Source organism: Callithrix jacchus, chromosome 17 (assembly GCF_049354715.1).
Source record: "Callithrix jacchus isolate 240 chromosome 17, calJac240_pri, whole genome shotgun sequence".
Classification (NCBI taxonomy): domain Eukaryota; kingdom Metazoa; phylum Chordata; class Mammalia; order Primates; family Cebidae; genus Callithrix; species Callithrix jacchus.
Window position 1 is genome coordinate 4,453,210 of NC_133518.1, and position 12,791 is coordinate 4,466,000.

A 12,791-nucleotide genomic window follows, 5' to 3' on the forward strand; every position below is an offset into this window, starting at 1 on the left:
TGAGGCAGGCAAATCACCTGAGGTCAGGGGTTTGAGACCAGCCTGGCCAACATGGCAAAAACCTGTCTCTACTAAAAATACAAAAATCAGCTGGGCGTGGTGGTGGCCACCTATAATTCCAGCTACTCAGGAGGCTGAGGCAGGAGAATTGCTTGAACCCTAGTGGCAGAGGTTGCAATGAGCTCAGATTCCGCCACTGTATTCCAGCCTGGGCAACAGAGCAAGAGTTTGTCTCATAAATAAGTAAATAAATATAATGTGTCCAGTGCCTGGGACTCAGACAACCAGGGTCATAAAGAACAAAGGGTGACCTCAGGCAGAACAGTGGGTGGTCCTGCTTCTTCAACTCCTGCTGAGGGCAAGTAAGCAGTTCAGAGAGTCTTGGCAGGTCAGGAGGCTAGAGTACAAAATTCCAGATCTGGACTTCATCCACCTCCTCTAGGGCCTCCCTAGCCCCAAACACACCCATAGATGGACTCTAGGCTCATTTTTCCCATCATGGATGAGGCTAACTGTCACTGTCCATCAGCTTCCAGATGGAGAGTAGCTTCAGGCCAAAGAAGAAGGCAGGTTGCCACTGTGGAACACCTGTTGGCTTTGCAGCCTCAAGATTGGGTGAAAATCCAGCCTCCCTGCTGGATTTGGTCTTCAACCTAGATCCGGTCACCCAAGTGTGTGTGTTTATTGATGCTCTTGGGTGGCTTTGAGTGTACTCTGGGAGCCCCATGCCCCCATGTGGGACTTGGTTCACAGGTTATGCCTCAGTGGGCTTAGGTGGAGGGCCTTTGTGGGTTTCACCTGCTTCTGTGGAGGCCCATGGGATAATAGGAGCCACCATGCTGGGAGTTCCTGTGGTCAGCTCTATGTGGCCTTGACCCCATGTACATGTCTCTCACTGGGTCTGTGCCATGTTGCTACTGTTTATGTGTGGCCAGGCATGTAATTTAATCTTGCACATCAGTTGCTTCTGTGTTATGGCCTCCCTGTGGTAGTTAGAATTTCAAAATGAGGGAGCCAGAAATTTAAAAAGTCATCTTTGAGACTTCTCTGCAGATGGAGCTGGGCAGGGGCGGAGGATAAATATATCTGATCTTGCAAGCCCTTTCACCTGGAGACAGTTACAGGCTTCTCAGATCCAAACCTTTGAAATCTTCTCCTCTGGCGTTTCATTGCAGCATGATTAGAGGTGTGTGTGTGTGTGTTGAAGAGTTTTCTGGCTTAGTAATCACAAGACTTTCTAATAAAGCTCTTCAGAGAACTTCCACATGGGGCTGTCTTCTTGAGTTGAGTGGCATTTCTTCCTGGGGAGCCTCCAGGCACTGGGGAAGCATTTGTTGGATGGGGCTCCATGAGGGTGAGATGCAGGCTCCTTTCCCACAGTTCCTGAAGGCTCAGCTCCATATCAGGCCACACAGCACATTATTAAAAGGACTGCACTTTTTTCTTTCCTCCAGACTGATACCTCTGAATAGTTTAGAAACCCACGAGATGCTCATAGGTTTTATACTTTTTAGTGGAGATTAAGGCTAAAGATTTTACCATGAGAAGAGAAGGAGTTAGAAAAAGAAAGATGGTTGCTCAAAAAAAATTTTTTACAGTAACCTTCCCAGGTCCAAACCCAAAGCCTGCTTATCGTCACCTCCTCAGGAAGCAACACAGGACACGGTACTCAGAGATGAATTTTGTTCTCTCTTCCTGGGGCAGAAATGCAGATTGTCCCCATCCCCCTACCCCTACAGCTCTAGAAGCTGTCATGTCCCTTGGTCACCTTCCACAGTCCAGACATCACTCACCTCTTCTGTGCCATGGCCCTGCCCCCATCTGTGCTTGTTTCCAGGTGTGTCTGGCTCTGCTCTGGGAGAATGATAGCAGCACAACAATCACAGCAATGCTGTTAACACTCACTATGCCACAAACTGCAATCCAGGCTTTGCATAGAGTATCTCACTAATCAATGCTCTAAGTGGAAACAATTCACTGTTCTTTATAGAGGAAGGAATGGAGACTCAGAGAGGTTGAGTTATTTACCCTGTGTCACACAGCTGGTAAATCTAACCAGGGCCTTACTGACTCTTAAACCCAGTATGTCAATCTCTGTGCTGTGCTGTGCTGTACTTTACCTGCCATCCTCTTCCCCTCCCTCTTTTCGAACCAGAAGGCAGAGACCAGATGTCAGCGTCTCTCTGTTGCAAACCAACTGTCTCTGAGACCTGGAACTTGGGGAGCTGACACAGCTGGAGGCTGGCCTGGAAGATCAAAGTGAAGCTAAGGTGAGGGTCGGTGAGGGTCAATGTTGGTCAAAGCCACCAGGCTGGTCACCATGTCACCTTTTTATGGATAGACTTAAATAGGTACCCACAGAACAGAACAGAGCTCCCCTGTGCCTGGGTGGAGAAAAAGGGTAAGTATGCTATCTTCCCATCTCCATCAACCTGTAAAGAAAGAGGCAAGGCAGGTTCCCCTTCATTGAAACAAGGTGCCTAGGGCCTCGTTAGCTTGTGCTTTTTGAGACGTCTGTGAACAGCAGGTGCTCAGAGCTAGCCCAAGGGAGAGAACAAAGCTGCCTCCATTCAGAGTGCAGGGAAAGCATCGATTTTTTTATCTTGTCCAAATGGACCTGCAGCTTTTTTAAGAAAAAGAAAAAAAAGCCCAGTTAAGTCAGTCTGCAATTGTCAACCAGGAACAGTATCGATCATCTGCTTCTTACTTCTTGATAATAGTTCATCTGTGACCCCACTTTTCAGAGCACTGATGGGACTGTAAAGCCATTAGTTCAAAGGATGAGATTAAGTGGAATTGGAAAAGAGATGCTTCAGGCTTTCCCAAATACCACCAGGCTCCAGAGCTTTGGAGGTGGTGAGTCAGGTGCAGTGCCCTCTGGCCAAAACAGTAGCCCTGAGAATGTGAACTCCTGGCAGAGTAATCAGCCCTTTCAAGTGTGGGCTTCTGCTGTCCAGACTGATGGTGAGCTCCATCAGCACAGGAGTGTTTCTAGTGAACAGAGCAAAAGGGGACCTTTACACAGCTCAGGCTATTTCTTCATTTGCAGGTTTGCATGTGAAAATCCCAAAAAGTGAGTTTACCTTTGAAGGTTGCAGCCCTGACTCCCTTCAATGAGTGTTTGTGGTTAATTTTGAACAAAAGTCCTGGGAAGCCCAGTTCATGTCTAAGTCTTTTCCACTTTCTAATTTTATATTATACTCACATTTCTCTTAATCCCAAGTTGTTAGACTTTTGTTTTGTACTCAAAAAGGCATGCTAATTAAAAGGCAGGGAGAACAAGATTTAAAGTCAGCTGCTGCCATTGGGAAAGTGCCAGGTCCTTTCTGTTACAGACAGAATCCTTCTCAGGTTCATTCCCTGGGATTCTCTGTGTGTAGCACTAACAGTTTGGACCCTGAACGACAACCTGCATATGTAACTTCCTGCAGCCAGTGGCCCTTGCAGATTACAAGCCCATCTTCCCCTTTCTAAGGAGCCAGACATTCTTTGTCCTCCCCTCCTGACCCTGCTACAGCCCCTGCACCTACCTGGGGACCACTGCCCACCTGGATGTCCACTCCTCATAAGTAACAGGGTCAGGTAAGGACTGAGCTCCTGGGAGTGGGAAGGTCTTCTTGGCCCAGGTGTGGGAATTAAGAGAGGATTCTGTACTGAGGGAGGGATGATGGCAGCTCTCCAGAAAAATAAAAATGATGCCCAGAGGCAGAAAAGACCAGGGAGGGGACTCTCCCTTCCAGGTCTGTGAACAACAGAGACAGTGCTTGCTGTGAGCCTTTGTGGCTTTCCTTGCTTTGAATGCTCTGATTTTTCTCATTGCTGAGCATATTGAACAGGAAACAACAGACTCAGAGAAGATGAACATTCATCGAAGCAAGGAGGGAGATTGTAAGCCAGAGTCATTACATTTTGGTAGACTAAGTCAGAAGCCACTGGCAGTGGTGGCAGAGGAAAGAAGACAGGTAAGTTTCCTGAGGGATCTCGGGAGAGAAGAGTCTGATGACCTAGGATCTAGAAGCATCCATAGAGCTCTGCAGCAGAGTTCTGCTGGCTGTGATGGTCACCTTCCACCTGCACAGGCCCAGTAGGGAGACTCAGGGGGCAGTGTGGACTCAGTGTGGACTGCTTAGCACAGGAGCCAGGTGACCCAGGCTTCTGCTAACCCACCTACTAAATGCTATTGTGGTGTCTTCAAAATTTATTCAAACACCCCATGTAACAAAAACAGTGTATTCTACTGAGAATGTTTTTTAATCCGGTTCTTTTCAGAAAAACACTGATTGTTCTGTGTCCATAATCACAGGTGACTCTGCCAGTCTGGTTTAGTCCCACTTAAGAGATTGAGGGCAACTGACCCTCTCCGTGGCCCAGCAGAAGCAGAGCCATTTCAGATGCCAGTAGAGGAAGGTGCTCCCTTGCAAAGCAAGCCACTTGTTCTCTACTTGCTGCCATCCAGGGCTGGGGTGAGCATGAGGCTGAGGGAGAAATTTAGGCTGTTACATAGTAAAAAACTTCTGGCAGAGGAAAATGAGCCACAGTGCAAGCTCAGAAGGGAGTTCCCACACCTGCAGCATGGCCAGGTTTCTCAAATACAAACAGAGGACCCCAAATTCAATTTGAATTTTAGATAATGAATTAGTTTTTGTATACATTGTTTCAATCATTGCATGAGACATACACTCAAAAATCAAATCTTTCGGCTGGGCACAGTGGCTCAAGCCTGTAATCCCAGCACTTTGGGAGGCTGAGGCGGGTAGATCATGAGGTCAAGAGATCGAGACCATCCTGGTCAACATGGTGAAACCCCGTCTCTACTAAAAATACAAAAAATTAGCTGGGCATGGTGGCGCATGCCTGTAATCCCAGTTACTCAGGAGGCTGAGGCAGGAGAATTTCCTGAACCCAGAAGGTGGAGGTTGTGGTGAGCCGAGATCATGCCATTGCACTCCAGCCTGGGTAACAAGAGCGAAACTCTGTCTCAAAAAAAAATCAAATCTGCCATCCTGTTCTTTCTGTGGAAACCCTGCACTCCTGCCACTCAGATACCCTGCTAAGGTTAGCTGGACTGGTAAGTAGACTGGTAAGGCTGCAGGGTCACTCTGGGGTTGGGACAGTGGGGCCTTGCTGGGGATCTGGGGGTCTGGTGGATGTGCTCAGGGTCATGGGAGAAAGAGCGATTGGTGGTCTTGAGATCTTCTGGTGCACAGCAGCATCCTGGAGGGGCCCTGTCTCTGCAGAGCTGGACTCAGGGACATGAAGAGCCACAGGCCCTGGGTCAGGCTTGGCTAAGATGAGGTGAGCTTCTGGGGCTTTCAGATAGGCCATGAGGACACGGGTTGAATGATCCACAAGCAGTACCTCATTTTCATGAAACGCTTAATTCAAGCGCCCTTTCTGCTCGGTTCTCTTTTTTTTCCAATCTCACAGCAGCGAACTAACTTTCCTCATCATGATACTTAAGTCCCTTTCAGTCCAGGAGATCTGGATCCTGCAGTAAAAGCTGCCAGGACCAGAAGCAGCTGATGAGAAAAGCAAGCAGAGCAGGGCTTGGCAACGCACCTGGTAAGGGGAAATGCTGGCTTAGGTACTCTTCTTTCCTTAGATTTACCTGGCCTGCTTTGGACACTTCCACAAGGGAAAGACATGGCAAGGGACCCTGGACACCAGATGGGTTTGGGTTAAAAGACAGGCAAGCATTTTCTGGATCTCAGCTGAGCACCAGATCCTCTATAAGGGTATTCAGAGCCACAACCTCCTCCCTGCTCCAGGCCCTAGAGCTCCACACTTCAGCCCTGGGGATAAAGGCCATGTGTCCCAACATGGCCCACCAGACCCCTGTCTCTGCCTCTGTTCCTGGCTCCTCTTGAACTTTGTGTGTGTAGAGAAAGGTGTACAAGGAGCCTGGGAAGTCATTTTCTGCCAGATCCAAGCCCACTACATTCTTCTTCCTGAGGAAAAGGCTGGAATAAGGCACAGCCAGGCAGCTTCATCACCCCCTGTCTTATCTGGGACATAAGCCTGGGCTGGAAGCTGGTGGGAGACCCCTGTCCTATTGCCCAAACCTCCTAGGCACAGAGGAGCCACTGGCATCTGCCAGGGGTAAGGCTGATTCCTGCAGCAGCCTTGTGTTTTTATGCTCAGGCTCAAGGGCAGTTCAAGAGCTTCTCTCCCACAGCTGCCTCCCCAGGCACTTGAGATGCTTCTCTTGGGACTAAGCTCTCAGTAAAATCTAAAGCCTGTGATGAAGGCCTCTTGGACAGAAATGCAGTGAGTGACATTTGTGGAGGTGAATCTGGGTCCTAGGGGACCTTAGAAGGCAGGTGAACCAGTCCTGAAAAATATCTTCTTTTCCTTCTTTTTTCCTATCCTTAGATGCTAGCACCTCATCTGAAACCAGCACAATAAGCAGCCTATAAGGCTTCCCAAAGATTATTGTGGGCTGAAGGACTCCAGCAATTCTGACACCATTGTTGGCACTTCCAGGATCCTCCTAGAGAATCATAGAGCACTGGGTGGTACTCAGAAGATCTGGGGCTTAACCAAGCCCGAATTCCTGCCTCAGCTGTCCCCCTGTGCATCAGCAAGGCTGCCCTGGCCCTCCCTGCCTTCAGGACAGCAGACAGAAAGGTTTGGAGGCTTGGAGACCTTTGCCCTGGTGGCCCATGAGGAGCTGGGGTGGACGTTGCCCTGGCTCTGTGACATTGTCCAGTCTTGCAGCCTAGGAAGGGCCTGATGAGTGAAGCTATCCCTGTCCTCAGCTCAAGGCCCTGGTTAGAACCTGGCCTCCTGGCCTGGCTGAGTAGTCAGAGAACACTTTTTGGTGATCAATTCTTGAAAAATTGGGTGAACACCCAGAAAGATGCTCCATACTCATACACAGCCTTTTACATGCACTTCAGAAGAGAGATCAACCATGTGCTCTCACCCCTGTCACCCTGTGGCACAGTGCCCTGGGGTCAGCAATGGTGAGATCATGGCTATGGGCAGCATAGAGGGGTGCCAGAAAAAGCACCTGGCTGGGCCTTGGGAATAGGGTGGGACAAAGAGCAGGGCTTCCCTTTGCTCAGGCTTGGAGGGGCCATGAGTCAGGGCATGTCTGCAGAATACCCATAGAATCTTGTCATCTAAGTTGGACATTTTTGTGAATGACAGGGATGCTATGAATAATTATTGGAGAATCATCTAGGAAAGATTGCACTTTATGGTTACCTAGGAATATGAAATGGAAAGTTTGGGGGTCTGGCGGTGATGATGAGAAAATACAAAATAAAATTGTGGGGACAACACATAGTAGACCAAAGTACATGGCCCCTCTTCAACCTGGCAGTGGGTGTGCATGCCCATCAGGTATTGGGAAGATATGGTTTGGGCTCTGGCTGTGGTGTGGGGAAAGAAGGAATGAGGTTAGAACAGACTGGGAAGGCCTGAGTGCCCTTGGACAGTGGAGGACACAGAGGGTCCTGGGCACAGTGGCAAGGGTAGTGCTGGGCTTTAGGATGTTCACTCTGTCATCAGCAAGGTGAGTGTAGAGACACTGCATCCAAGATGGAGAAGCCAAGCCAGGCCTCCAGTCCAGGGGTGGGGGGGGCCCTAAGCGGGGCATACCCCAGGAATTGGAGCACATTCTGTAGGTTTGTTCTCTAGGCTCCTCAGGCCCAGAGCAGGGTTCCCTTCTTGAATGGGAGCTAAAGCTACACTATGCCCCCTCTAAGGCACAGGCTGTGCTGTGGGAGCAGCTTCTTGGAGTAAAGTGGCACAGCCAGGTTCTGCTAAGCTGTTGCTGAGGTCACATAAAGCAGCAGTCCCCAATCCAGCTCACCCATACCCTTAACAAAGTAAGCCACTGGCTGTTCCAAAATTCTTCTCAATGGATACCCCACTGGTCTGCTATTGCAAAGTACAACAGATGCTCACTGAAGCCTGACAATGCTAGTCTCTTGTGCCTCAGTTTCCATAGCTGAAGAGGATGGCTCTTTCCCCTGCCACCCTCAATATGAACTCTTGCCAGATGGCTGCAAGCAGGTGACTCCACACTCCTGAGACCCAGCTACGGAAGTCCAGGGGCAGCCCCTGCAGGGTGGGGTGTGGGCCCTCCAGGCACACAATGGAGCCTGTCTGAGGCTGTGGGATCCTCACCTGAGAGGGATTGTAACCGGGGGACAGGAGATGGGCTGCAGGGGCATTCCAATGATGCCCAGTGTTCCCTGATCAGATGTGTTTTTCCAGGTTCTTGAGCTCTCACTCATCCAAGAATGGGGAGGAGACCCAGGTGCACAGTGATGTTATTCAAGTAAATATGAAAAACTAAGAGCTTTGCAGAAAAGCAATTTATTAGGCAGAGAGAGAGAGAAAGAAAAAGAGAGAGTGCGAGCTCCCATGCTGTCATGGGAAGGGATCCAGAGATGGAGTCTGCACAGGTAAGGGTCAGGGGAACTTTTAATCTGGGAATTACTCCCTCCCTATTCGGGTTCTTGTCCCATGAGAGGAGTTCCTTCAGACTTCTGCTGGAGTGATTGATCCTTGACTTTGATATTCGATTAGCTGCCCAGCCCACAGTTCTCCCAGAGCTTTTCCTGGGCTTTCTAAACAAAGGAAGTTTACCTGGGTGGTCTACCTTCCTGTGGGTGGGAAAGTTAGACAAATAACTCTAGCTCCTGGATAGGGTGCGGGGGTGATGGAGGCATGGTTCTGGGAAGTTCTTGGCTTTGAAACCATGCCCCTTGTGGACCCAGGAAGAGAGGTTAGCAGTCCCTCAGGAGGACTCTGAGAGGCGGCTTTCATGAGTCGAGGTCTACTCTGCAAGACAAGTGAGGTTGGAAACTCTCATTACCCAATGAGACAATAACTCTTTGAGGGGATTATTGGGGACAGATAGGAGGTGTCATGTAAATTGCACAGAGCACATCTAACACCCTTTCCATCACTGGAAAAGGCAGCGGGGATATTTATTGCCTGGTGCACCCAGGCCCATGGACCTAGATGATACCAAACCCACAGGCAGGATTAGGGGGTGAGGTTTGCAGGCAGAATGAACCATTCAGCAGCTGGCTCTTCTTTGCTTCCCCCATTCATCTCTGTATGTCTGTAGTCCTGGAGCTCAGAATACTGGTCTGTGACACTGGGTGGAGCCTTCCCGGCCATTTGCTGAGTGTCGGCCACTTGTCAGATCTGCACCGCGGCAGGGTCCTGACTCCTGAGGTCCATATTGCACCCCCTTCTGCAGGTCTCACAGCCTCCACATGCTTCCTGGACTTCCATGCTACTGCCAGTTCCCTCTCTAAAAGACATTTGAGGCTGGATGCAGTGGCTCATGCCTGTAATCCCAGCACATTGTGAGGCCAAGGCAGGTGGATTGCTTGAGCTCAGGAGTTTGAGACCAGCCTGGGAAACATGGCAAAATCTCATCTCTACAAAAAATACCAAAATTAGCCAGGCATGGAAGATTGCACCACAGCACTGGGTGACAGAGAAAAATCATATCTGAAGATAAATAAATAAATAAAATTAGAAATAAACAAAAGACATTTAAGTCACTCATCCATAAGTTCATTCAGCAGTGTGCATGTGTACAGATTAGGGACATGTTCTTTGTGGTCTTCCTCTAATGTTGTCAGCAAGGCCCTCCTGCTTCCCACGCCACGCCCAGCCCCAGCTTCTGCAGACTCCCAGGCTCCACCTTGCCTTTCTTCCCAGCTTTGTTCCCGCACATCATCTATGCTCTCAGTACTTTAGTTACACTGACAATTTGGTTTGTCAAGTGGCTTCCTGTGGGTCCTTGCCTGGCTCATGCTATTCTCACTACTGGAAATGGACCTTCCCTCTTCCATTCCTGTAAACTGATTTCTGTGCATTTCCACAGGAGTCAGTGCCATGAAGGTAGATAAAGTACTAACTTCAAAGACAGACAGACGGGGGTTCACTTTGCCAAACAGGCAAGTCCCTCAGCCTGGTGAACCCCATCATCTCAGGTTTTCTGAGACAGTGATTAGGACATTTCCTCACGGGCTACAGTGACCCAGTGGAGATAAGACACACAGCAGTTAGCTCAGCACCTGACACATCCTACAATGCTTGGTAGCTGCCCACATGGCTATTATGTACAGGAGAGCACCTGGCACAGGGCTGGATGTATCCTAGATGCTCAGGGCTGATGGGCTCCTTTACAAACTTTCTCCTCCTTTACAGGTGCTGCTCTAAGGGTTCTGAGCTTGATTCAGCACACCCCTGGCTCAGCCACCCAGACAGACCATCTCCTGTTTCCCAGGGTTCCCTGTGATTGGTCACAGCCCTTCCTCCACCTATGCCTTGTATTGTGATGGAAACCTCACTAGTCATTTCATGCTGTTTTTGCACAGTCAATCCTGTCATTCATTATCCATCCTTCTTACCTGGACATCCCTGGGCTTCAGTGGTGGATTGGAAATAAAGAAAGTAAAAAAAAAAAAAAAAAAAAAAAAAAAAAAAAAAACAGAGGAAAAGGTCATATCACAATCCTACTGTCAATATAAAAATTTTATTTTTTGGCCGGGCATGGTGGCTCATGCCTGTAATCCACGAACTTCAGAGTCCAAGGTGGGTGGATCACCTGAGGTTGGGAGTTCAAGACCAGCCTGACCAACTTGGTGAAAACCCATCTTAGAAAAAAAAATTATTTTTCTTCTTTCTTACCATCCCTTTAATCCTTCTGTATGCCTTTCTCTCTGAAGTTACACATTTTTTCTTATTTTTCTCTGGTATGTTCAGTGCTTCTGCATGATAGGAAACCTCTGTCAGACTCTTAGAATAAACTATTATGATGCTTATCTTCCTTCATAGTCAGCTTGATTTAAACAAACAAGCAAGATGGGGCCAAACAAAGAACACAACGGAAAGCAGCACTGCTGTTTTCAGGAGAAGACACCCAAGCAAAGGTAACCATGCCCATAGGGCCTGTGGACAAATAGATGGAAAACTCGGAACTTCCTCAAGGAGTAGGTGGGGGATTTCTGGGTGACTGGTTGCTGAGAAATGATGGTTGGATTTTCTGTTTCAGTTTCATTGTCACTATAGCTGAAGGGTGGGATGGTCTGTGCTGATGGGTGTGAGATGCTTGGTTCTGTGTCCCAGAAACAGCCATGGACAGCACACAGAGTCTTGTCCTAACTGAGTATCTGCCTTGAGCTCTGGAAAGACACATGCTTTATGCTCTGTCCCAGGAGAACTTGCCCTAGGGCGAGTAATCTCAAGGCCACCTGCTCATTTCTGGTCTTAGGGCATATCCACACACACTGGTTACCATGGATAGCCAGCTTCACATGCTGCGAATGCAGGCCAACAGCCAGATGTGAGCCACATGGGGATGCTTAAAGAGCATTTGAAAAAATGTCAGGTGACACCTGCCACCAGGGGCTGGGTGTGGCCTGGGAAGCAGGAGGAGGACCACAAAGAACATGGCCCTACTCTGTAAGCAACTGCACATGTGCTGAATGAACTTACAGATTAGTGACTTAAATTAATTTATGAGAGAAGCTTCATGAGAGAAGGGGCTTTGTCTGTCATGTTCATTATTATATCTATTATATTATTTCATATTCATATCATATTATATATTGGAGATATAATACCCAGGACAGTGTTGCATAGTAGAAGCTTAAAAAGTGTTTGTTGCATGAATGAATAAGTGAGTTCAGTACTCAATGGATAAGCTTTATACCCCATACTTTCTGTAAGGCAGTGCTTTACAGAAATGCCCATATGCATTAGCGTTGCAGGGACTGTATACTGTGATGTCCAGCTGAGGAATGGTTGGAGCAAACTCAGCAATGCCTGCTGGAAAGAAGGATGCAGGATCTTGAATCAGGGTGCCCCACTGATGGTCCTTTCCCCCAGGCATCTCTGATAGGGTCTGCCCACCCCCATTGGTATTGATGTGTCTCTGAGTCTAACTGGCCCTCCCTGGCTGGAGACTGCTGTGTGGGCTGTGCCCTCTGTATCTCCAAGGCAGCTGGCCAAAGGAAGATGAGTGTCTCAGCTGGGGCTGTGACTCCAGGGACAGAGGACCAAGGACCAGAGACTTTTGTTCTGGGAAGCTCAGAAACAACGTGTTAAGGAAAGGCCTTGACATCCCACCCTTCCAGGGAGAAGGTGCACCTGGTAACTCCTTGGTGATGGCCTGGAACAGTATGGGCAACATTTTCTTCATGACTGTGTCTCATGGCAGGGCCATTAGGATAATACCATGATGCTTTCCACATCAGCTGCACCTCTTCCTCATTTGTGTGATCTGTCAGCTCCTCAGCTCTGGTGCTGAGAAATGGCTGGGTGGGTATAGTAGGTGGTAGTTTGAAAGGAATTAGCATAAAGTCATTCAGCAAAGTGATGCCTGGACCTGCTGGGCCCTCCTCTCCATTCATCTTTACCCTCCGTCCAGGCTGGAGGTGGCTGGGAGCAGACATTCTTTCAGGTACACCTCAGCAGACATTCCTTCAGGTACACTTCTGCTCCTGCCCTACTGTATCTCTGGCCATGATCAGACTGAGACATTACACTGAGGGAACGTGGACACTCATTTGACATAAAGCAATGGTTCTCAGAGTGAAGTCCCTGCACCACCATTATCAGCATTATCTGGGGACTCATTAGAAAGGTGAACTTTTGTGCTCCACCCCAGGCCTGCTGAGTCAGAAGCTATGGTGGGGAGGCCCCACGATCTTATTTTAACAGGTACTCCAGGTGATCCTGAGATATGTAGAGGTTTGAGCCATTTTGGGGGAATAATTTCAGTCCTTCAGAGGGGCTCCTGACTGGGACCT